Here is a 21,802-nt window from a genome sequence, read left to right as displayed (position 1 = left end):
GAGGATCAAGCAGGAGCATCCTTGGTGACAGGTCAGCCCTTTCTAGGGCAGCCAAAGAAGGACCACATGTTAGGGTGGAGCCAGAGTAGGATGACTGACAGCAGGATGGTGCAACAGAGGACAGAGGCTAATCTGGCACTGGGAAGAGAAAGTGCCTCAGGGCTGGGGTAGATGCCTCAAGAATGGAGGACCACAGAGTGCACAGAGGCCAGTGAAGAAGATATGTGTGGCCCCTTGTGACTTGGGACAGGGTCGGTGACTTTGGTAAGTCTGAGTCAGGTTAATGAAGGGTGTTACCTGGCTCTCTTTTCTCCCAGATTCCTGAACACACTGCCTGGAAAGGTTAAGACCTTCATTTCCTCTATATCTCTTAAGACTAGGGAGCCTGACTCCACTGCCTGACCCTTCACTATAGCACCCTTGGCTGCTCATCAGAGCCAATATTACTTTGTCCCCGTCAGCCTCAATTTCAGGGCTGGTAACCTCTGCACCATGGACTTCTGGTCAGATTTACTTCAGTGTCTTTAGCGTAGGGCATAGGTCACACTCAGCAGGTGTGTATGCATTTTCTGTAGAAAGCAAGCGCTTGCATTTGGCTGCCAATGCTGTCCCCTGCTGCCTGATACTGGTTACTGCAATAATATAAGCTAAGGCTGAAGCTGGTTCTCCAATTTTGGTTTCAGGACCTCTTTCATACCTAAAACTTTGGAGAACCCCAAATGAGCAATGATTATTGGATTTATATATTACTGAAACTTATATTACTATAAATTAAAACGAATAGATTTTAATTTTCTGTAATTTTAGAGCAAGCATAGTTGTCAGTATAACAACAAACATTAGGAAGGATAACTATATTCTCCCAAATAAAAAAAGATTGTGAGGGCTAATGAGATGGTTCTGTGAATAAAAGTGCATGCTACCAAGCTTGACAGCCTGAATTTAAGTTCCAGGACCCAAATGATGAAAGGAGAGAATTGTTGCTTCTAGTGAGTTGTCCTCTGACCTCTGCATGCACACAATAACACACATGTGCACACAGACATGCACAAAATAATAAATGCAAAAATATTCAGCAACCCACTGTGAGCACAACACACACACATATGTATATGCATATGCATATGCATACACAGACACACACACATAAACACACACCAGAAGCAGAGCCTTTAACACATGTCCACAGTGCTGTTCACCTTGGGCAAAGGGTGGGAGCAAGCCAGATGAGCAGATAAGGAAAGGGGGAATGTACACAATGCAACATTCTTCAGCCTTAAAAGCGAAGGGAATTCTACCACAACATGAATGGACCTTGAAGATATGAGGCTGAGTGAAATGAGCCAGACACAGGGCAGGCGGTTCTTCCTGCATGAAGCATCCAGAGTGGAGAAATGCAGGCAAGAACAACAGTTCCCAAGAGCCTGGGGAGCAGGGTGGGAACTTAGTGTCGAATGTGTACAGGGCTTCAGTGTGGCAAGATGGAAACATTCCAGATATGATGACAATGTAACACAATGCCTATGTACTTTGCATGAGTGTGCTAACCTTGCAAAGCATATAACCATGACTAGTACACAACACAAGCCCCAGACAGTACAGGGACATCACAAGACTTGGGCTCTTCTAAAAACTGTTCCTCTTATTTTTATCTGTGTATTTGTGCCCACATATGTACATGTCATGGCACTTATGTGGAGGTCAGAAGAATCAATTATCTACAGGGATCCAATTCAAACAGTCAGTCTTGGTGGCAGGCACCTTTACCTGCTGAGCCCTATAACCAGCCCTCAAATTCCTCTCATAATGACATGAATTTAGAGAGAAATGGGTACAGGCCAGTAGGAGGAAGGTTGAAACTGGAGACTTGTAAGTTTGAAGCTAGCTTTGGCTACACAGTGAAACCCTTCTTCACAAACAAACAGCCAGGTGGTGGTGATGTACACCTTTAATCCAGCACTCAGGAGGCAGAAGCAGGTGGATCTCTGAGTTCCAGACCAGCCTGGGCTACAGAGTGAGTTCCATGTCAGCCAGGGCTATACAGAGAAACTTTGTCTCAAACAAAAAAAAAAAAAAAAAAAAAAAAAACAGAAAATAGAAAAAGAAAATACACATATTTCATTCTGTCACTGGCTTGTTTCTGATTGCAAGAAATCACAAAGTGATTAGTAGTCCTTTCTTCCTTTTTGTTTCATTGTCCTTTCAATGCCTGTCCTTAATACATATCTTATCTATCTATCTATCTATCTATCTATCTATCTATCTATCTCTCTATCCATGTATCTAAATATATATGCCTAGTACACACACACATACAGGCACACACGCACATCTCTATCTATGGCCACAAAGGAACCTGGAGCCTTGCACATACCAAACCTTTATCACTGAGCTACCTTCAGCAGGGATCATTTGTGACAGCATTGGAAGTGACATAAAGCACTTTCCCCACAGGGGAAATGCTCTGACAACAGTGTTCAGGAAAAGTGTCTGTGCAATTGTTTAAAGTATGAGCTGAATTGGTCACCCTTTCCACGGTGCATCATGACCACTGAAAAGAAATACTAACAGTTGAATTACACATACGAAGACTAGGGTGTCTGGCACACATTTACTCAAAAATGAGTAAAGTGCATCTGGCATGTTTCTAGGCAAATTCATAGCACTTACTGCTAATGACAAAATTCAAACTTTCAAGTAAAAAAAAATCAGAATTTGGGAAACTTGTATTTCTGCTGGGAGTCTGACAGCATCTGATGCCTTTGGTGATGTGTGTGTGTGTGTGAGAAAGAGAGAGGGAGAGAGGGAGAGAGAGAAAAAAATTTTAAAATATTTACTTTTTTTGTTATTTGGTGTTTGCCTGCATGTCCTTTAGAACTAGAGTTATATAGCTGTGAGCTGCCATGTGGGTGGTGGGAATTGAACCCAGGTCCTGTGGAAAACCACTGAGCCATCTCTCCAGCCCTAGCAGTTTTTTAAAGAGTGTACTCTTCAAACTTTGGAACAATACTTGATGTGATTACATCATACTTGGATAAAATACACATTTGGGGCCTGGAGAAATGACTCGGCGCTAATGAGCATTTGCCACTCCTGCAGACCACCCAGGTCCTCCTTTCCTACTGTGCCTTCTGGGCAGCCCACCCAAGGTGGGAAGAGTTGCTGGCTCATCTATTCACTGCTTCCTTCCTTTCTTCAGTCTTGTGAGTTTGTTCTGAGTGACTCGTTGGTGCCCAGTGTTACTGCAATGCTGACAGTGGGCATGTCTCTGCTTTCACTAAAGAGACTGTGGTAGAGGAAGGGAGATGATGAGCACCTGCCACTAGGGAGGAAGGTGGAGCTGACATCCAGTAAACTCTGAAGTAAATGACAGGAGCAAAGGCCTTATGCAGGGGAGGGTGCCTAGTGTCCACGTGGCTGGAAGGGAGTGTGTGACTCATGGGAACTGAAGAGATAAAGGAGACCAGGTCATGGAGGCTAAGGTAGGAACCTGACTTTTTTTTTTGTTTGTTTGTTTGTTTGTTTTCTATGAGACGATACTAGAGGTATTTGACTGAGGAGTAGAATGGGGGAGGGTGTGTGTGCATTAACTGCAGAGGAAGGGCAGTGTGGCAGATCACAATGTGAGCAGGGATGGGGGGGGGGGTCCAGATCCTTGGGTGTCTTTCAGAAGCAGAGATGTAGGACTAAGGAGGTCAGTGTGCATGTGAAGGGCAGAAGGGAACCATAGGAGTCGATTCTCAGAAACCAAACACCTTGTCTTTTCAGACTGGGTTTCTCTCTGGCCTGAGTTCACCAAATAGGCTGGGAACCATGGCTAGCCAATAAGCCCCAGGGAGCCACCTGTCTCCATCTCCCTGGCTCTGTGATTGCAGGAGGAACTCTGGACTTGAACTCAGGTCTGCGTGCTTGCACAACAAACATTTTGCTAACTGAGATGTCTGTCTCCCCAGCCCCAGGATTTTCTGATCAAAAAAAAAAAAAAAAAAAATCTTTCGGTAGGCTGTGAGAAAAAGGAGATCAACGTCAACCCAATTAGCTCATACAAGAGGAAGATGAGAGAGCCAGCCAGAATTCACACTCGGACATGTTCATTTCCAGATGACCTTTAGACAGCTCAGAAAGAAAACTAAATAAATAAAGATTGGACCCACCATTGGACAATCAAGTCTAGAATCAGGGAGAGTTCTTGAAACCTGGGTGTTCCAGGCATAGAGAAATGTGATCAAATGGGGTTGGCAAGGCAATACTGGATGCCAGAAAAGAGATGGGGTGCAAGCTATAGACTCTGGAGCCCAGGGTCAGGACAGAGGAGAGCAGGCAGCAGAGGCCACAAGCCTCAAGGAGGTTAAAGATCAAGTGAGGAGGAGCCAGGACAAGAAGGCTAGCCTGAAACCAGTAGCCAGGAGCCAGTGGGCAGGGCAAGCATGGAGGATCCCTCCACCCCTGGACGGGAAGCCTCAGCTACCTCTTGAACCTAGGAATGAGTTCAGTGGAAACTCAGAGGTGAACCCTGGAGGAGAAAAGACTCAGAGGCAGGGATATAAGCCTCTCTTCAGAGAGGATTGGCTATAGAGCAGTGGTCCTCAACCTGTGGGTCGTGACCCCTTTGCCAACCTCCTATCTCCAAAAATATTTACACTACAGTTCATAACAGTAGCAAAGTTACAGTTATGGTCACCGCAGCATGAGGACCTGTAGTAAAGGGTCAAAGCATTAGGAAGGCTGAGAACTGCTGCTCCAGAGAAAAAAGATGAAGGCTTTCCCAAGCTGTGTGCCTGTCGATGGGAGGGGTGGGGTGAGAGGAGAAGCGATGGCCTTGAGGTGGAAGGCTGAGGCTGGCACTCAGGCAGAGGGGCACAGGCTCCTCCCTGAGCAGAGAGAAGGCCACCTGCCCATCCCCAGATCCTTTCTGGTAGCTTCAGGTTTCTCTGAATCACAGAGTGAGACTCACAGCTGGTCAAGGCTTGGCAGAGACATGAAGGAGAGAAGAAGGCAGGAGAAGGTGGCCCTGGAGGGAAAGAAGACAAATGTCTTGGGAGTTAGATCTAATGGTGCAGGCTCCTAAGAGTGGCCTCCAGATGCAGAGTGCAAGGCTTTTCCACGCGGGTGAGGACCCAGGCAGGAGTACGGTAAGTGGCTGTCTGGCTAGCGAAAGGTACAGGCCTGGATTTGCATATGCAGGCAAAGCCCGCCCTCCCTGTTCCATTGTCACCTGCATGTGTACAGTGGACATCTAACAGCACAGCTATGCCTCTTTTTTTTTTTTTTTTTTTTTTTTTTTTCTTTAAGGTGGCCCTTCAGCAAGGTGGGGCTCTTTCCAGGGGACACACTGCCTATCCACTTTGCAGCTTGCAGTGTGTAGCTGGGCACCTGGATGGTACCATCCTTGTCTCCTAACCAGAGCCTCCTCTCAAGCCCAGGCCACGTTGCATTTGCAATCCCACAGGTGAATGCTCAGCTTCAGTTTGTGGCTAGCATATACTGAGCCTTAGGGTATTGTGAGAAGCCAGACTCGTCTGGGAATGTCCCTGCCACTTATTTCCTAGCTCCAGCTCTGTTCCCCTGTCCCCACATCCCTTCCAGAACATTCAGGATGAGGTGTGCTAGCCTCAGGCACACAGCCACTGTCTTTCTTAGGTTGGGGAAAGGTCAGTAAATGTTAAAGGGAAAAGGAGCATGCATTTTCTGCATGATTCTGGTGTGGTCAGACTTTGTACTAGGAATTCATAATACCCATGTCTTGGTTCTACCACAGTGACAACACTCCTAATTTTTTCCTGGGTTTATGGTCTTCGAAACAATGAGTGCCTTCCACAGACACTCTTGCAGATATCTGTTCCCAGGACTAAAGTCATAACAAATGGAATGTAGATAGAATTGCTGTGTATGAATTTTGACAATTGCTCTTAGAGAGGCTAGCATGCAGTTACCCCATCCTTTTTCTATCTGCAGGCTAGAACGTGGATATGACTTGGACTCTGGCTGCCATCTTGGTCTTTGGAGACAAGTGCCACGCCCTTTGGGATCAGTGATGGATAAAACAAGGCCCCTGCATCACCTCTGGACCATCAAATTCCAGACTTTGTTTTATGCATATTAGTGTTTTGCCATAGGTTTTTTCCCCCCAGAACTGGAGTTACAGACAGTTTTGAGCTGCCATTTGGGGCTGGGAGTTGGACCCAGGTCCTCTGGAAGAGCAGGCTCTGCTGAGCCGTCTCTCAAGCTCCTATTTCCAGACTTTATCCAAGTGAGAAACACTTATTTGAGTCACTGCTATTCTGTGGTTCTGACAGAATGAAACCCACTTCACCTTTCTCTCGCTGTCATCCTTACAACATCTGCCAAGTAGATGTGACCTCATTTTAGGAAAGAGACTAGGAGCCTCAGAGATGATAAGCAAATGATCTAAGACTGCTCAGCCACTGTGACGCTGAAGTGGGATTAAGTCCTGGTCGTTATCGTTACTGGGCCCTGATGTTTCCATGGCCTTGCCACCACTCTCAAGCTGACCCACCCGTGTACCTGTAGGTCTGGACCATGAAATCACCTGCTTCCTTTACCCATGGTCCAGATGCTTCTGATGAGCAGGAGGAACATTGCTGGAGTACAGCTGTTATAAGACAACCCATTGCTCTAGTTCTCCCCAAACTGTCCCCATTTCACCCTTAAAAGTCCCATATCCCTCACTCCTGGGCAAATCAGTCCTGTTGCATTTGAGCTGCGGCCCAGGGAAGACCTGCCACAGTTTCCCCAGGCAACCACTGTGTGATGGTTTCTAAACCTTTCTTCCTGGCACTACTAGGAGCCTCTGGACTCTAGCTGGGCTTGAGCCATGAGGAAGATGAAGCTTGCCGTTGCCAGGAAGAGGCACCAGCCCAAATGACACTGGCTTTTCCCTGCACTCACCTTGGAAGTCAATCCCGTCCCACCCCAGCATCTTCACATTTCCTGTCTCCTGAGTCACTGCACAGCACCCCCTCCTGGTGGGGGCTGAAGTGAGCAGGCCTCCCTCCAAATTCCAGCCAGCCTAGTGCAGCCATCTCCTTGACACAGGACAAGGGTCTCTATGTGAGAAAGACTCCCATCAAAGCCAAACTCTCCCATCTTCCTTCCCAGGGAGGTGCTGGCCATGTGTATTTGCCTTTGAGCTTGTTTCCTGGCTGCACAAGGCTGTTAGTCCCTGCTCAGGCAGCAGTTGCAAGGGCTGGGACAGCATGGCAGGTACCTGGCCCACAGCCAGGGCCCAGTACTCTACACTGTCACTCTACACATTTCCCACCAGGCAGCTAACAGAACCCAAAGGTAAGTCAGAAACACAGCCCGCAACCCCACACACACACCTCAGAATACTTCAAGGAACGCTCAATATGTCAGCGTTGGGACATAAAGACGGTTTTCAAAATGCATCAGTTGCTGGGATGGAGGTAGAGAGTAATGCTGTGAGTGTTGGGACAAGACAACTTCAACCTGCAGGGAGTTAATCCTGAGGAAGCAGAAGTGAGTGGGCCCTGTGGACTAGAATGCAGCCAGGAGGGTCAGGGACATGGGGACAGTTCTGGCAGCTCCTCCAGAACCAGGATTCTGTCCTCTACCAGCAGTGACTTCAGGGCTCTGCCTGTCCCTGGGGTCTCACGGGGGATCTAGAAGCTGGAGACCAGAGCCTCCCACACCCTCTGCTGAGTACTGCACGGTGCCCCCAGCCAGACCCGGCCCACCAGCCCCCGCCTGACACCTACCCTGCCTAAGGAGGGTTTTTGAGAGGAAGCCCTCTTTCTGCTCTGGTCTCTCTGCCACCTTTGCGCCAAATGAGGGAGAGTCAAGAGCGCTGTCAGAGGGTCTGTCTGCCCTGTGTTCTCCACTCAGGGGCTGCACAGGGCCAGGCTAGTTCCCATACATGCTGAGGCTGAGGACCAAGTTGGGGTACACTGAGGAGAGTCAGCACATACCAGAAGGGGCTCTAACTGCCAGAATGGATGTGACAGGAAGGCCTGCTCACCAGTGGACCCTGTGAGGGCCTGTGGCTGGGAGTTGGGGGACACAAGGAGAGAGGGAACTAACACTCAATCAAATCTAGGAGGAGATGGCACAAGCTGACAGGTAAAACGATTGGGGAAAGGGAACCTGTCAGTTAGTAACTGTGAACACCCACCACGTCACAGAGAGCAACCCCAGGCCAGGTCTCCACAGTGTGTTTTCTGCCTTCTCAACCTCACCTGTCCCAGGCCACAAGTAGCAGCAAAAATGGTCATGGGGTCGGGGTGGGGGACGGATGGAAGGACCAGCGTATCATCATCACACTCAGCTGTCTCCTTAGCCTCTAAGGGAAGGCTCTGCCAAAGGGTGCAGAGACTTCTGCATGTCTCTGAAAGATTACCAAGAGTCTGTGCCCTCTGACCAGGGCTCTAAGGTCAAGGCACACTTCTGAGACAGAGGCAGGCAGAATGGAACGGACATTCTACGGAAGCTGGGGCCAATACTTGCTTCCTTCATCTATGAGTTCCCACTCTCTAGGACCACATCGGGCACACAGCAGGTGCTCAGTAAGTCAATCTGCAACTGTATTGTCAGCTCCCCGGGTTGTCTGCCCTGACAATGGCTCTTACCCAGTTGGACATTAACTGGAGTCCATATTCAGCTCTCCCACAAGTCATGGGCAGATCTCACCCACACCCCTTCTCAAACCCCAAATGCTGAGGTTATACGAGCATGCCTTAAAAATATTAAAGTCAGGTGTGTGTGTGTGTGGGGGGGTTCATTCCTTTAATCCCACCTCTTAGGAGGCAATGGCAGACAGATACCTGTGAGTTTGAGGCTAGCCTGAAGCCAGTGTGGTTCACATAGCCAGTTCCAGGACAACCAGGGCTACGCAGCGAGACTCTGTCTAAAACAACAACAAAAGTAAAACCAACAAAAACACACAAACAAAGACTATTAAAATTCAAAATAGCTGTTGGTGAAATGGCTTAGCAGGCAAAAATACTTGCTGTGCAAGCTTGATACTTTGAGTTCCAAACTCAAAATCCATAGTGGAGGAAGAAAACAAACTCCTGGAAGCTGCCCTCTGACCTTTGTACACACACCATGGCATGCTTACACCTGCTAGGAGCACACACACATATACACACTAAATTATATACATGTCTATGTAGTGTGTGTGTGTGTGTGTGTGTGTGTGTGTGTGTGTGTGTGTGTGTAGCCCTGGCTGTCCTGGAACTAGTCTTATAGACCAAACTGGTCTGGGACTCACAGAGATCCTCCTGTCTCTGCCTACTGAGTGCTGGGATTAAAGGCGGTGTGTGCCACCATCACCGGACCAAACAACAAAATTTTAAAATAGAAAGGATTCAAGATGGTGATAACACAGAATTATGCCTGTATTGTACATAACATCTCAGAAAGACAGCACACCTAGCTAGCTAAAGACGAATTTAGAGAAACAATGGATTTTTTCAAAAGTTTGGATGTCTAAAGAAACATTTGCAACAAAACATTGAATTTGAAATTCAGCCTTAATTAAGCCTTGCTTTCAGGCACCTCCTGCCTCTTCCATCTTCTCAGCCTCTCAGGAGAATAGTATACAAACTTGTACCCACACCACCTGGAGGTCGAGTTAACACAGAGATCACTAGGCCACACCTCTTAAATTTTCTGACTTATAGTGGAATCGTAGGTAAATAACCCTTCTAACACATTTGATCATAACTAATATTACTGGTCCTAAAAGTGCAGTGGTTCAAAATGGACACCAGAGGGCAGAAGTGTCCACTGGTCAGGCCTTGTCCCACCCACTGTCTTGGGGCAGGTCTTCAGCGTTTGCTTAGCATTTTGCTCTCTCTCTCTCTCAGTGTGTGTGTGTGTGTGTGTGTGTGCGTGTGTGTGTGTGTGTGTGTGTGTGCACGTGTGCGTGCGCACATGCGCGACACACCTGGGGCCCTGGGTATGACAAGCTCCTGCCACTGGAGTCTCAGTTTATAGAAAGGAAGGCAGGTATTCTAACGGGAAATTACAGCAGGTACTGAGGTAAGAGAAAGCCCAGGGAGCAGGTTGGGCACAGGAGGCCTTGGACGGAGCAGCCATTCATGAGAGGAGCTAGGAAGGAGAGCATTCTGGAAATACCAGAGTGCTTGAGGTGGGGGAGACAGGATTGTTGAAGCTGGCAGGGGCAGAGGAAGCTTTGGCACTAGGTAGGGAGTGGTTACTTCTTGAGAGTTACCCAGAGTCCCAGAAAGCTCACTAGGTGGTGTGTTAGAATGATCCCCTGACAAGAGTGTGGAGGAGGCTGGAAGTTAGTAAGCAAGTATTCCGGGCAAAAGTCAAGAATGAGGTGACCAGGCAAAGCAAGGATGACAGTGCCATCAACCTGTGCTCTCATGTACCCTGTATTTATGTATCCATGAATGATCCATCACAGACATACATGGAGTGCCTCTGAGCCCAGCTCTGGCTTAGTGCTGGTACTGATGAAGGAGGCAGTTCCCAGTTTATCTACAGAGTTTACCTTCCAACAAGGAGGACCACAGTTCAATAGCCAGCAGCACAGAGAGTGACTTGTTAAAGCCATGGTCCCTAAGAGCAAATCAAACTGCAGAACCTGTGTTGAGTTGGGGGTAGGTTGGGAAGTGAAGGCATCTACCGGATTCCAAGAGAGTTGCTGACCTGGGCACTCCAACTCAGCAAGCACAGATGATTCATTCAGCAGACCCTGGAGCCTCTCCTACCACAGCTTGGAGCTAACAATTCGGCTATTGAAGGTTCCCACCACATCTCCAGAGCAGCTTTCTTGGCCCATCCTCCCTCAGCCACACAATCCTGGCCTTTACTCAGTAAGACATACCATGATTATACCCAGGTATCAGGAGCTGTCATGTTCCCAATAGGTCAGTCTGGGCAGAGGAGTGCCCATCCACGGACTCCTTCAAGCATCCAGGGCTCTTACTGTAAGCCCATACAAGTGTGATAGCCAGGAGAAAGGGGGTTGAGGAGATGACTTATCTCCTCAGTGACCTGATGTTCTGGCTCTTTGGAGTACACCATGATTGTATGCAGGGGCATGATCATGAGTGGACTGATAAAATAAAGCTCACTAGAGCTCTGGTTTCTAGAAAGCTAGCCTTCTTGCTACCTCTAGACCATGCCCCAGTTGTTCTGGCCTTGGCTCCTCCGGACTTGCACCTCCCTTCGGAGGATGCTGGCTTCCCCCAACAAAAGTTTCCTGGGGTGGGAACTTTAATCTCAGCATTTGGGAGGCAGAGGTAGGTGGATTTCTGTGAGTTCAAGGCCAGCCTGGTCTACACAGTGAATTCCAGGACTGCCAGGACTGTTACACAAAGAAACCTATCTCCGGAAAAAAGAAGGAGGAGGAGGAAGTAGAGGAAGAAGGGTTTCTGAAGCACCCCCTGGGCCTGTTGCCCGGGATGGGTGGGTATCGCTACACAAACAGGTATCTGATGGAAAGGTGGGAAAGGTAGAAAAACAGAGTGGTGCATGCACTAGGGAGAGAGGCAGAACTGGAGACTTGATGGCAGTGACAGGTGAGAGAGAGGGCTAAGGTTTACATTCTGCTGTTGCCCAGTAGGATTGGAGGATGATTATGGAACTTAAGCAGGCACAGACTCAGCACCTAACCTGCTGCCTGGCTGCAGGAGCCCCCTGGCTCTGGGCAATGATGGAAACCTAAGTTGAGGAAAGGTTCCCTTTCTGGACTGGACCTCCTTGAATGACTACCATGGTCTGTGATGCCATCAGATGCCATGTTAGTGTCGGTGGCCCATGCTGCTGCCCCAGACCCCAGTGAAGCCTGAGATGCATGTGGACATGTGTTCTGTGCTGCTCCTTGGTGATGTCTTCAGGCTTTGCTGCCTCAGAAAGCCATGCTGATGTGAATGGCATGTGTAAACACCTGAGGCTATGTCCAGGCTCATGGTCCATGTAGTGGCTGAGGGCCATGAATGGGCCAGTGGTCCTGTCATGGCTAAGGTCCATGTTGATGTCTGCAGTCCATGTCACCACCGATTCAGATGTGCTGCTTAGCCATGTTAATATCCCTGAGCACAGGAGAGCTGGCCCCACCACACTCCAGCCACTGCATGTTTCTCCTTAGCTGATGGCTTGTGGTGCAGATGCAGCAGAGAAAGACTCATCATCCCTTTGGGGCTGGCCACCAGGAATTTGATCATACTCCAGTGAATATATAGACAACACAAAACAGACTTGTTTCTTTTGGGGGCAGTCACAAAAGGGGGATATGAGAAGACAAAAAATGTCAGTGTGATTGGCGAGCATGATATGAGATTCCAAAAAAAATCAATTAAAAAATATAAAAGAAGAAGAATGGCTTCTTGGCTTCTTGAATGACTGTGTCCTAATCCTTGGGATCCAGAAACATTCCCATTGCATAGTCAAAAGACTACATCTGTGTAACTAAGCTATAATTTTTGTGAAGAAAGACCAACACAATCAGGGGGGTCTTTACAAGAGAAGTCAGAGTTGGATGAGAGGGTGGACTGAGAAGTCCTAGGGAGGGGACCCAGTGTTGCTGCTACAATGGTTTGAAAGGCTGAAAGAGAGGCTGAGAGAGTCACAGAGCTATAGGGACCTCAGGGCTGGCAAGGACAGTGTGATGGCTGATTTTCCTTGTCAGTTTGACTAGATTTGGAATCACCTAGGATACACATCTCTGTGTGTCTGGGAAATACACATCTCTGTGAGTCTTGGAGTGCCACGGGCTGGGAACCTGGACTTAATAAAAGACAGAAGGAGAAAGCTAGCAGAGCACCCCCACTTCCTGTCTGTGAACAATGGACCAGCTGTCCCACACACCTGTGTGAGGACATCCCCACCCTGGCATGGCGGACTATATCCCCTCACACCACAGCCAAAGAAATCCTTCCTTCCTTAAGTTGCCTTCCCTGGGTTATTTTGTCACAGTATCAAGAAAAGTAACAAATGAAGACATACTCACCCCCAGAGTGCTATATTCAGTATTCCGACCTCTAGAACTGTAAGAATAAAGTTGTGTGGCTTCAAGCCACTTAGGTGGTGATGAATAGCCACAGGATAGGAAGATGGCATCTCATTATTCAAGTCTCAGTGGTTTGTGTAATTTGAGTTCTTTCCCCCTCTTCCACTTGCCTTTGTTTCTTCCTAGTGTTATCATATCAGGTTTGTTTCTTGGTTCTAGGCCAACATGGAGGCCCTGGAAGCAAAGGTCAGCTCAGCTTTCTTCTCCCAGGTTCTAGAGCGGTGCCTGGTCCATGGTATGTCCTCAGAGCATCCTTCCTACATGGGAGAGAGAAGAAATGAATGAACACTTGTGTTCTCAGAGCTCAGGGGTGGGAATCCCTTTGGTTGTCTGGGAGGATTCCTGCCTCCCACAGTCTCTTGGGGGGGTCAGAAAGGGTCTCTGAGCTGATAGAATGGGGAGAGAAGCAAGAGGACAGAGAGGGGTGTGTCCTCAGGTGACAGCTTTGCAATAACGAGCTGTCCAGCTTACAGGCCATCTCAAACCAGTAATCTGATTTGTTTTGCTTTACTTTTCCCCTCAGATCAAACTGAAGACAGACTTTGAGAAACTCTGGGGTTGAGCTGGGTGGTGATGGCTTATGTCTTTACTGACAGCACACAGGAGGCAGAGGCAGACAGATCTCTGTGAGTTCTGGCTAGCCTGGTCTACATAGCAGGATTCAGGACAGTTAGGACTACATAGAGTCTCAAAAACAAAACAAAAATCTTTTGGATTGGGGAGATGGATTAGTGGACAAAGATGCCTGCTTCCAAGCCTGACAACCTGAGTTTGATTGCTGGGACCTGCATGCTGGGAGAAGAGAACTGTCTCTTTCAAGTCGTTCTCTCCTCCACACATGTGTCCTGGTATGCAAACATGAGTGAGTGCACACACACACAAAGGTGTGTGTGTGTGTTTTTTTTTTAAGAACTATTATTCTCAGCACTTGGGAGGCAGAGGCAGGCAGATCTCTGTGAATTCAAGGCCAGCCTGGTCTACAGAGCGAGTTCCAGGACAGGCTCCAAAGCAACCAGGGAAACCCTGTCTCGGAAAACCAAAAACAACAACAAACCATTATTCTTCCCACTTCATGATGACCCTGAGGCTTATGACCATGATTTGAGAGGTAGAACTGGGGGACATCCTTTTGGAAAGTGTGGGTCCTGAGGCACCCAAAGGCTCTTCAAAACTATTGCACAAGGGTTCCTGAGTCCAACACGAGTGCTTAGACCCTGGACCCTCAAATTCTGGGCAAGCCTCCCTCACCCTGGCTACTATGTATCCAACCAAGTCTCCCTTCCCATTGTCCCGGCACCTCAAATGCTCTGCTTTGGGCCTGGGCAGAATGAACAAAGTAATCAACTTGTAGACAAAGCCAAGAAGCCATAGTGACACTGTGCCAACATGAGCCTCCTGGTGCCTTCTGGTGTAACCCAGGGAGTCAAGCCAAGCCCTGATTTCAAAGCCATATATGTCGTTTCCAGCAGGGAAGACACAAGGTCTGGGGGCACAGGAAGATTGGTGTCAAATGACACTCCTTTAAAACTGGCAGGGCACCTTATAATCCCAGCACCTGGAAGGTGAAGGTGGGAGGAATTAAGAGTTCAAAGGTCATCCTCAGCTATAACAGGAATTCAAGGGCAGTTCATTCTCAGCTATATAGAGAGTTTGAGGCCAGCTTGTATTACATGAAACCCTTTCAAAAAAAAAAAAAAAACAAACAACAACAACAATAAAGAAAAAATGGGGGACAGGGTGCAGTAGAGGAACAATGCACAAAAGGAGGAGGAGGAAGAGGAGGCCCTTCCCCTTTCCTTTGTGTCAAGGTTCAAACTGGTCCACTGTGCCCTCTGGGGCATCTCCTTCCCCTCCACCCCTGCCTTCTAAGTTCTCAGTCACAATTCTTCCAGCTAAGGAGATGAGGAGCCTAAATCTCAGAGGGATCAGGGACCTGCCTAAAGTCCCCCACAGAAGAGGTGGGCAGATGGCCCTGGCCCTGTCCTTAGGCTCTGCCCTTACCCTTCCTCCCCATCTGGCCCTGAGAGCTCTGAGCCATGAGGAATGGCTGTAGCACAGCATCAGCTGAGTCTCCTTCCCAGCACACACACACACACACACACACACACACACACACACACACACACACTCACACACACACACACACCAGATCTGGGTGCTTCCATGAAAGGCATGTTTCCCTCCTGAGTCAGAGCAGGCTGACAACAGATGGCCTTTGGGCCTGACTGGGCTGCAGTCCCAGGCCCCAGGCTGCCTTGAGAGCCATTCCCCACCTCCCTGCAGGAACCGCTGGGCAGCAGCCAGCACAGCTGCATCTCCCCCCCACTCCACATGACTGGCAATGATAGGCCCACGTTGCATCAGCTTGGCCTGTCTCTGTGCAGCTCCAATCCTGACAAGCCAATGAGGCTCAGCCGAGTGTACAGACCCCAGCGCCGGCCCACTCCACCCACCGAGGATCACTCAGGCAGCCTGGTCCATCCATGGCATTCTCAGTCAGAGCAGAGGAACAGGGGAAGGTGTGGCTCCATAGCATCCTGCTCAGCCTCCTCTTCTCCCTCCACCAGAAGCTATAGTTTCCCCTCCTGGGGACTATGGAAGGCCACTGTCTCCCACAAGCTCCCTACCCAATCTCCCTCTCAGGGGAAGGACCATTTGCTGTGGCCTCCTCATTCAGGCCACATTCTGGGGAGGCTTTTCTCCTTCCTCCTTCATGGCCTCCAGGCCTAATCCACCAACACCCACTCCCTAGCTCTGTGTTCCTGCCAGGGTCAAGGCTCCAGGCTCTTGTTTTGAGTCTCCAAAGTCCAGAGGCTTTCCCAAGCACTATCCGCCACCCCCTCCACCCCCACCCCACACACCAGGACCGCTTTAAGCTAAACCATGGCCTCCCATTGGCTGGCTTTTTTCTATTTATTTTGTTGGTGTTTTGAGGTGATTATAAAATTCATGCTGTTGGAAAAAATCCGAAGCAGAGAAAAGAAAAGGAGGTGATGTGTATTTGTCCCCAGAGACAGTAATAACCCACTTAAGAATGTTTCTTCTGAGCCTTTCTTTGTGAATACTATACACATCCATGTCTATGTATGTATGTGTGTCTGCATGTATGTAAGCATCATTAATTGCTTATAATGTACACTCATTAAAGAGAAAACAAACCCACAAGGTTGTGTGTGGTGACACATACCTTTAATCCTAGCACTCAGGAGACAGGGGCAAGCAGAAAACTAAATTTAAGGGCAGCCTGGTCTACATAATGAGTTCCAGACCAGCCAGAGGTATAAGAGAGACCCTGTCTCAAAACTAACAAGCAAAAATGAATGAACTCAGAAGCAGAAATGCTTTCAAAATCAACTGGAAATCACACCATAGCAAAAGTTTGTGTGTGTGTGTGTGTGTGTGTGTGTGTGACATATGAACACATCTTTCCAGATATCTAGCTCTGGACAAAGAATGTCCATAAGCATGCTGCTATATAAACGGCTTTATTTTTTTTAATCCACCAAGCTGGAGTTAGAAGAGCTCTGGCTGGTTCTAAAGTTGCCAATACTCTACTCCTCACTGACTTTGTCTCCAATCTGTTTGTTGGAGACAGGTTTTCACTGTATTGCTTTAGTCCTTCTAGAATACACTCTGTAGATTGGTCTGGCCTTGAACTTGCAGAGCTCTGCCTGCCTCTTTCTCCTGACTTCTGGATTTTAAATTGTGCACACCATGCTCAACTTTGTTTCCAATTTTTAGTCACTACAAAAAGGCTTTGGGTAGACATTAAAAAAAAAAAAAAAAAAGTCCCAAGCACATTTGCGTATGTTTAAAATTCATTTCCATGTGATCAGTTCCTAATAGTGGATTTCCCCAAGGAACACGTCATTTCAAACATTCAAAGTGTATGGACAGATAAAACATCCACACAAGTCCCCAAATCAAAACCAGTGAGAGACAAGCCTTCCACTCTGCCCGTCACCCAGCTCTCTGCAGAGATGGTTGTTGATAGGTCAGTGCTTCCCAGTGACCTACCAGGGGATGACCCCCATGCAGGATCAAGGGAGAGTGCCCTGTGCTCTAAGTTCTTGTTCCACTCTTTTGTTTTGTTTTTTCGAGACAGGGTTTCTCCGTGTAGCTTTGGAGCCTGACCTAGAACTCACTTTGTAGACCAGGCTGGCCTTGAACTCACAGAGATCCAATTGCCTCTGCCTTCTAGGTGCTGGGATTAAAGGCATGCACCACTAAAGTGTGGGTTGTAAATGCTGTCCCTATCTCCTGCAAAATCTTGTTTTTTTCTGATCTTTTCTTTGTTTCTGCCCCTCCCTTTCTTCCTTTGTTGAGAACTAAACCAAGGGCCTTGTTAGGTGATAGCTATGCCACTGAGCTACAATCTCCCAGCTGCAAACGTGCTGGATTCTCCTCCTGCCAGGAGTGTGTAGGAACTGCCTTCTTTCTAAAAATGTGACCCATCCAGAGGAGCTGGCATTGAGCTGCAGAGGTTAGAGCAGTCACTCAACTTCCTAATGCTGCAACCTTTAACACCATCGGTTCCTCATGTTGTGGTGAACCCGACCATAAAATTATTTTCATTGCTACTTCATAATTATAATTCTGCTACTGTTATGAATCTTGATGTAAATGTCTGATATGCAAGATATCTGACCCCCATGGAAGGGCCTTTTGATCTCCTAAAGGTGTCAAGACCCACAAGTTGAGAACTTCTAGGTGGGAGGCTCTCTAAGGTGAATAGGTGATCTGTGGGGGGGGGAAAGAGGGGAGATCCTGACACAGACATCTTGTCTCCTTGGCTAGGCAGTCACTCTCTGTCTCTGCCTCCAAGGGGAGTCCCCGTCCTAGGTACAACCTTGGCTAGCTGTGCATGTGTGTGTTGTGTGCACAGGCATGCCTCTGTATGTGTGTGTGTGTAGTGTGTACCTACATCCCTGCAAACACACACTTGCAAAGCATTCGAAACTTTTGGGAACATTCAGAAGACAGAGAAGGAAAGGTCAGCAACATTTCCTCAGGAAGATACGGGGTGACAACCTGTGAGCTGTGAGGGGTGAGCAGGGTGTGAACTGGAGATTCTGATCTGGGCTTTTTAGTGAAGGAAACAAGGTCATGGGCACCTTGCCAAACAGTGGCAGAGCCAGGATGAGGTTCCAGGGCCCTGTATTTGGTAACACTAGGGTGCTGTACCAAGTTGAATCACACAAGAGCTGGGGAGTGGGGAGCACAGGTCATAGCTCGTTTCTGAGTATTAGATGCTATGATAAGGAGGACAGTTCTGTTGCCCACCTAGTCATCATGTACGTCACCTAGTAGAAAGGAGAGGGAGGAGAAATGACAGGACAGTGTTAATCACTATGTCCAATCTTATGAGCCCCAAAGGACTGGCCTTTCCCTGCATGAAAAAACCATAAGGGGCCAGAGCAAAGCTGGGGAAGAGGCAGGGTGCAGTCAGTGTGCCTGCCAAGGCCGTGCACACATGTATATCTCATGGAGTGAATGCATTCTAGCCACGTGGACACACATATGTCTGTGGCACTCAGTGGGCTTGGGTCTTTGGGTATTGTGCCAAAGGTGTGGGTGAGGGCACTAGAGTTCCAGAGTAGTTATAGATGGCTGGGGGTGGGACCTGCTCGTGGAGGAAGGGAAAGGTGCTCCCTGGTAGTCATTGGCCCTGCACTTTCTCTCTCCCTCGTGGTAGCCAGCAGCACAGCCCCCTTAGATGGAAGGCATTCTTGGGAGAGGTAGAGATTACAGAAATCCTGACTCATGCCTGGGATGAGAGCTCATTTGGCTTTTGGACAACTGCCACAGAGTGGCTGCCTGTGGGCCCCTGGCTCTAAAGAGGGCAGCTTGGGTTGGCTGTCAAACCTTTCTCCAAGTGAAAGAAGGGATTGCACTTCCTCTTCTAAACTGGAACAGCCCCAGGAGACTGTCCCAGGGTCTGGAACTAAGGCACAGTTACTGATCATTTGTCCTGCTCTGTTCTTTCCTTCCCACTTGCTGTGAGCCTTGACCATGCTGGTCACTCCCCCACCTGCTTTGCCTGGGCTGTGCTTAAAATGGGAACATTTTCACTTTCTGGAAGGATCAGATAGGATGGAAGCTGCGGACAGCGTGGACACTTAAATGACAGGCTAGCTTCTGTCCTAGGAGTGCAAGGACCATGGGCATGAAGACTGAATCTAGTCTCAGAGGCCAAAGGAAGCTATTTCTATAATCTCTAGCCAAACTGTGCCCAGTTTAAGAGATGGTCAGGAAAAGGGGTGGTGGGTGGTATAGAGGAAAAGGGCTCAGGGCATGATCTACAGTTCAGATGTGCTGTGTGACCCTAAGCAAATATTCTGGGACCCTAACCCTCCCTGGGACTGCTTTCTTTTCTGGCAAGTATGGATGTAGCTGGACTGGAAGGTGTTCTGTTTCCAGTTACCTTGCTCCTGGACCTTGAAAGGGTCAAGCTGGGCTGCTACACACAGGGCAGGGCAGGGTGGTAGGAGCAGAGTTGCAGGCAATGGAGGAATCCAGACTTGAGAGTTTCTGGACCCGTTTGAGTCTCCTCCCACCCCCTTCAAAAAGAGGCCTTTTTCAAGCAGGCTGCCTGGAGTGTGGGGGAAGGGCCTCCAGCGTCTGGGCTGGGCTCAGAGCTAAGAGTAATGTGGCAAAGACTCTTAACGTTTTGCTGATGTTGGAAAATTTAAAGGAGCCATGGCCTTTCTTTCCACCTCCCACGAGCCCCTCGATGGCATGGTTATGGTTTTCACCCAGCACTTTTTTTTAATGCCAGACCCTAAGAACACAGCAGGAGAAGGATGAGGGCTCCCTCACCCTCTCAAAGTCCCCAGTGACATTCACTGGGAATGTGAATCAGGGTGTGATAACGTGGCTGCTCAGGCAGGCATTGCATTCAGACAGGCATAAGGGAGGAGTTACACAAAGGGTGTGTGAAGCTGCAGGAGTTCCCAACCCCACACCCTACTCTAGGGTTCAGCTTCATTGCCTATAAGTGGGGGGCTTCCTTTTTTCTCCTACTCCTACTAGGGTTCTGGATTTGTCTAACAGGATTAGCCTCAGTTTACCCTTTGCCAATTGGGAAAGTCATAGCCCTCTCAGCTTCTGTTCCAATGCTAGTGAGGCCTGGGTACTGACAGATGGAAGGACAGAGAAAAGGAGGACTGGGATGTATGGGATTCTCATGATGGACCTGTTGGAAACCCAGCAAGCTTCCACCACACCCCACCAGCTTTGATGAGCTTTCTTTTGCTGCTTCAGTTCACATCCTACCAGTTGAGTTTCAAAAGACCCCCAAGAGCCAAAATGAGAATGATAATAGAGAGGAGGTTTGGGCTGGGACTTAGGTGGGATCCTTACTTTGCAAAGATTTATCCTTACAAGCAGTACACAGTGGATGCAGGAGGAAGCAAAGGCCCTGGACAGACACCATGAAGAGAGGGAGACCACCCTATGCCTGGAAAGTTTGCTCAAGATCAGATCTGTTCTGCAAAACAATAGTGGGCTGCCTGAAGACAACCTTGTCACTGTGCTTAGAGGGAGGCAGGTAGCTGCCTTTGGGGTACATTTGGAGAAGACTAGGTTTGTAGAGGTAAGTCCTAAGCTTTTAACACAAGCTCACCTCAAACTCGCTACTTTCCTGCTTTCTGCCTCCAGAGTTCTGGGACTTCAGGCATGTGACACCAGAACTGGCACCATGATTGTTTTTGATATTTTCCTTCTATGGTCCTCTCACTGAGGTTCTAACAGGCTAAGATTCTTTCTCTAGGTTTACAGACTTTGTGGGACTTCAATATAAGATTACCGTCTGTGTTCACTTGAGCATTCATATACCCTCTGATTCTTTGATTTGGGTCTAAACCTATTGTTCCCTGTAATTGTTTGATGCCAACACTCCAGGGAAGTCATCTTTTGGGGCACTGGGTGCAAGGATTTACCTGGTCCCCAGGCTCTAGTTAAGATTCTGGGAGAAAGAAGATAATTAGGAGTCTATTGATTGAATGAATGAGAGAGTAAGAGAGAGTAAGTAAATACAGGGTGTGACTCAGTGGCAGAATGCTTTCCTAGCTTTCTTGAGGCCCTGAGTTTGATCCCCAACATGTTGGGAGGAAAGAGGCCTCTCCACCTCATCCCCTCCTTTCCAGGCCCATCATCTGTTGTCTATTATGTCACTATCAGAAGATTAGGGCAATCTCCAAACAACCAGCCTCACCTACTGAATTCTCTACTAACTGCACACACCCCTCAGAAAGGACATCCCCGAGGGTAGGGACTTTGCCCAGTGTGCAGTTTTGTTCACAATACCTAGAACAGTAAAGAATACCATGGGTTAACTCAGAGCTCAAGAGGCTATCAGTGGAGGAGGGTGGGGTGGGGCAGGGTGGGAGAGCTAACTGAATCCCTAAGCCCTAAGAGGGAATGGAGAGGGGTGGGCAGGGATGATCAATTTGAGACAAGAACAGGGCTGTTATGACAACTGGGTGCTAGCCCAGTAAAAGAAGATCGTACAACCTAGAACTTAACATATCCAGGTTGTTCCCGCACACATCTTCGTTTCCAGGGGGACCGCCTAGGTGCCTGTCTCTGAAACCACTTCAAGACTTGGCTTCCAGGGTGTGGGTCCAGCTGGAACTCTTAGGGCTTTTCCTCCCCGGGGAGGTTTCAAGGATGAACACCAGACTACAGAAGGGCACTGACCCGTGCGTCGGACTCTGTCTCCTAAGGCAAAAGAGAGGGGCTCCAACTAAGGAAGGGGGTCCCTGATTAAAGCTTGAC

The sequence above is a fragment of the Phodopus roborovskii genome, unplaced genomic scaffold, assembly GCF_943737965.1.
Source record: "Phodopus roborovskii unplaced genomic scaffold, PHOROB, whole genome shotgun sequence".
Lineage (NCBI taxonomy): Eukaryota > Metazoa > Chordata > Mammalia > Rodentia > Cricetidae > Phodopus > Phodopus roborovskii.
The sequence above is the reverse complement of the archived record's forward strand: the minus strand, read 5'-3'. Positions refer to the sequence as shown.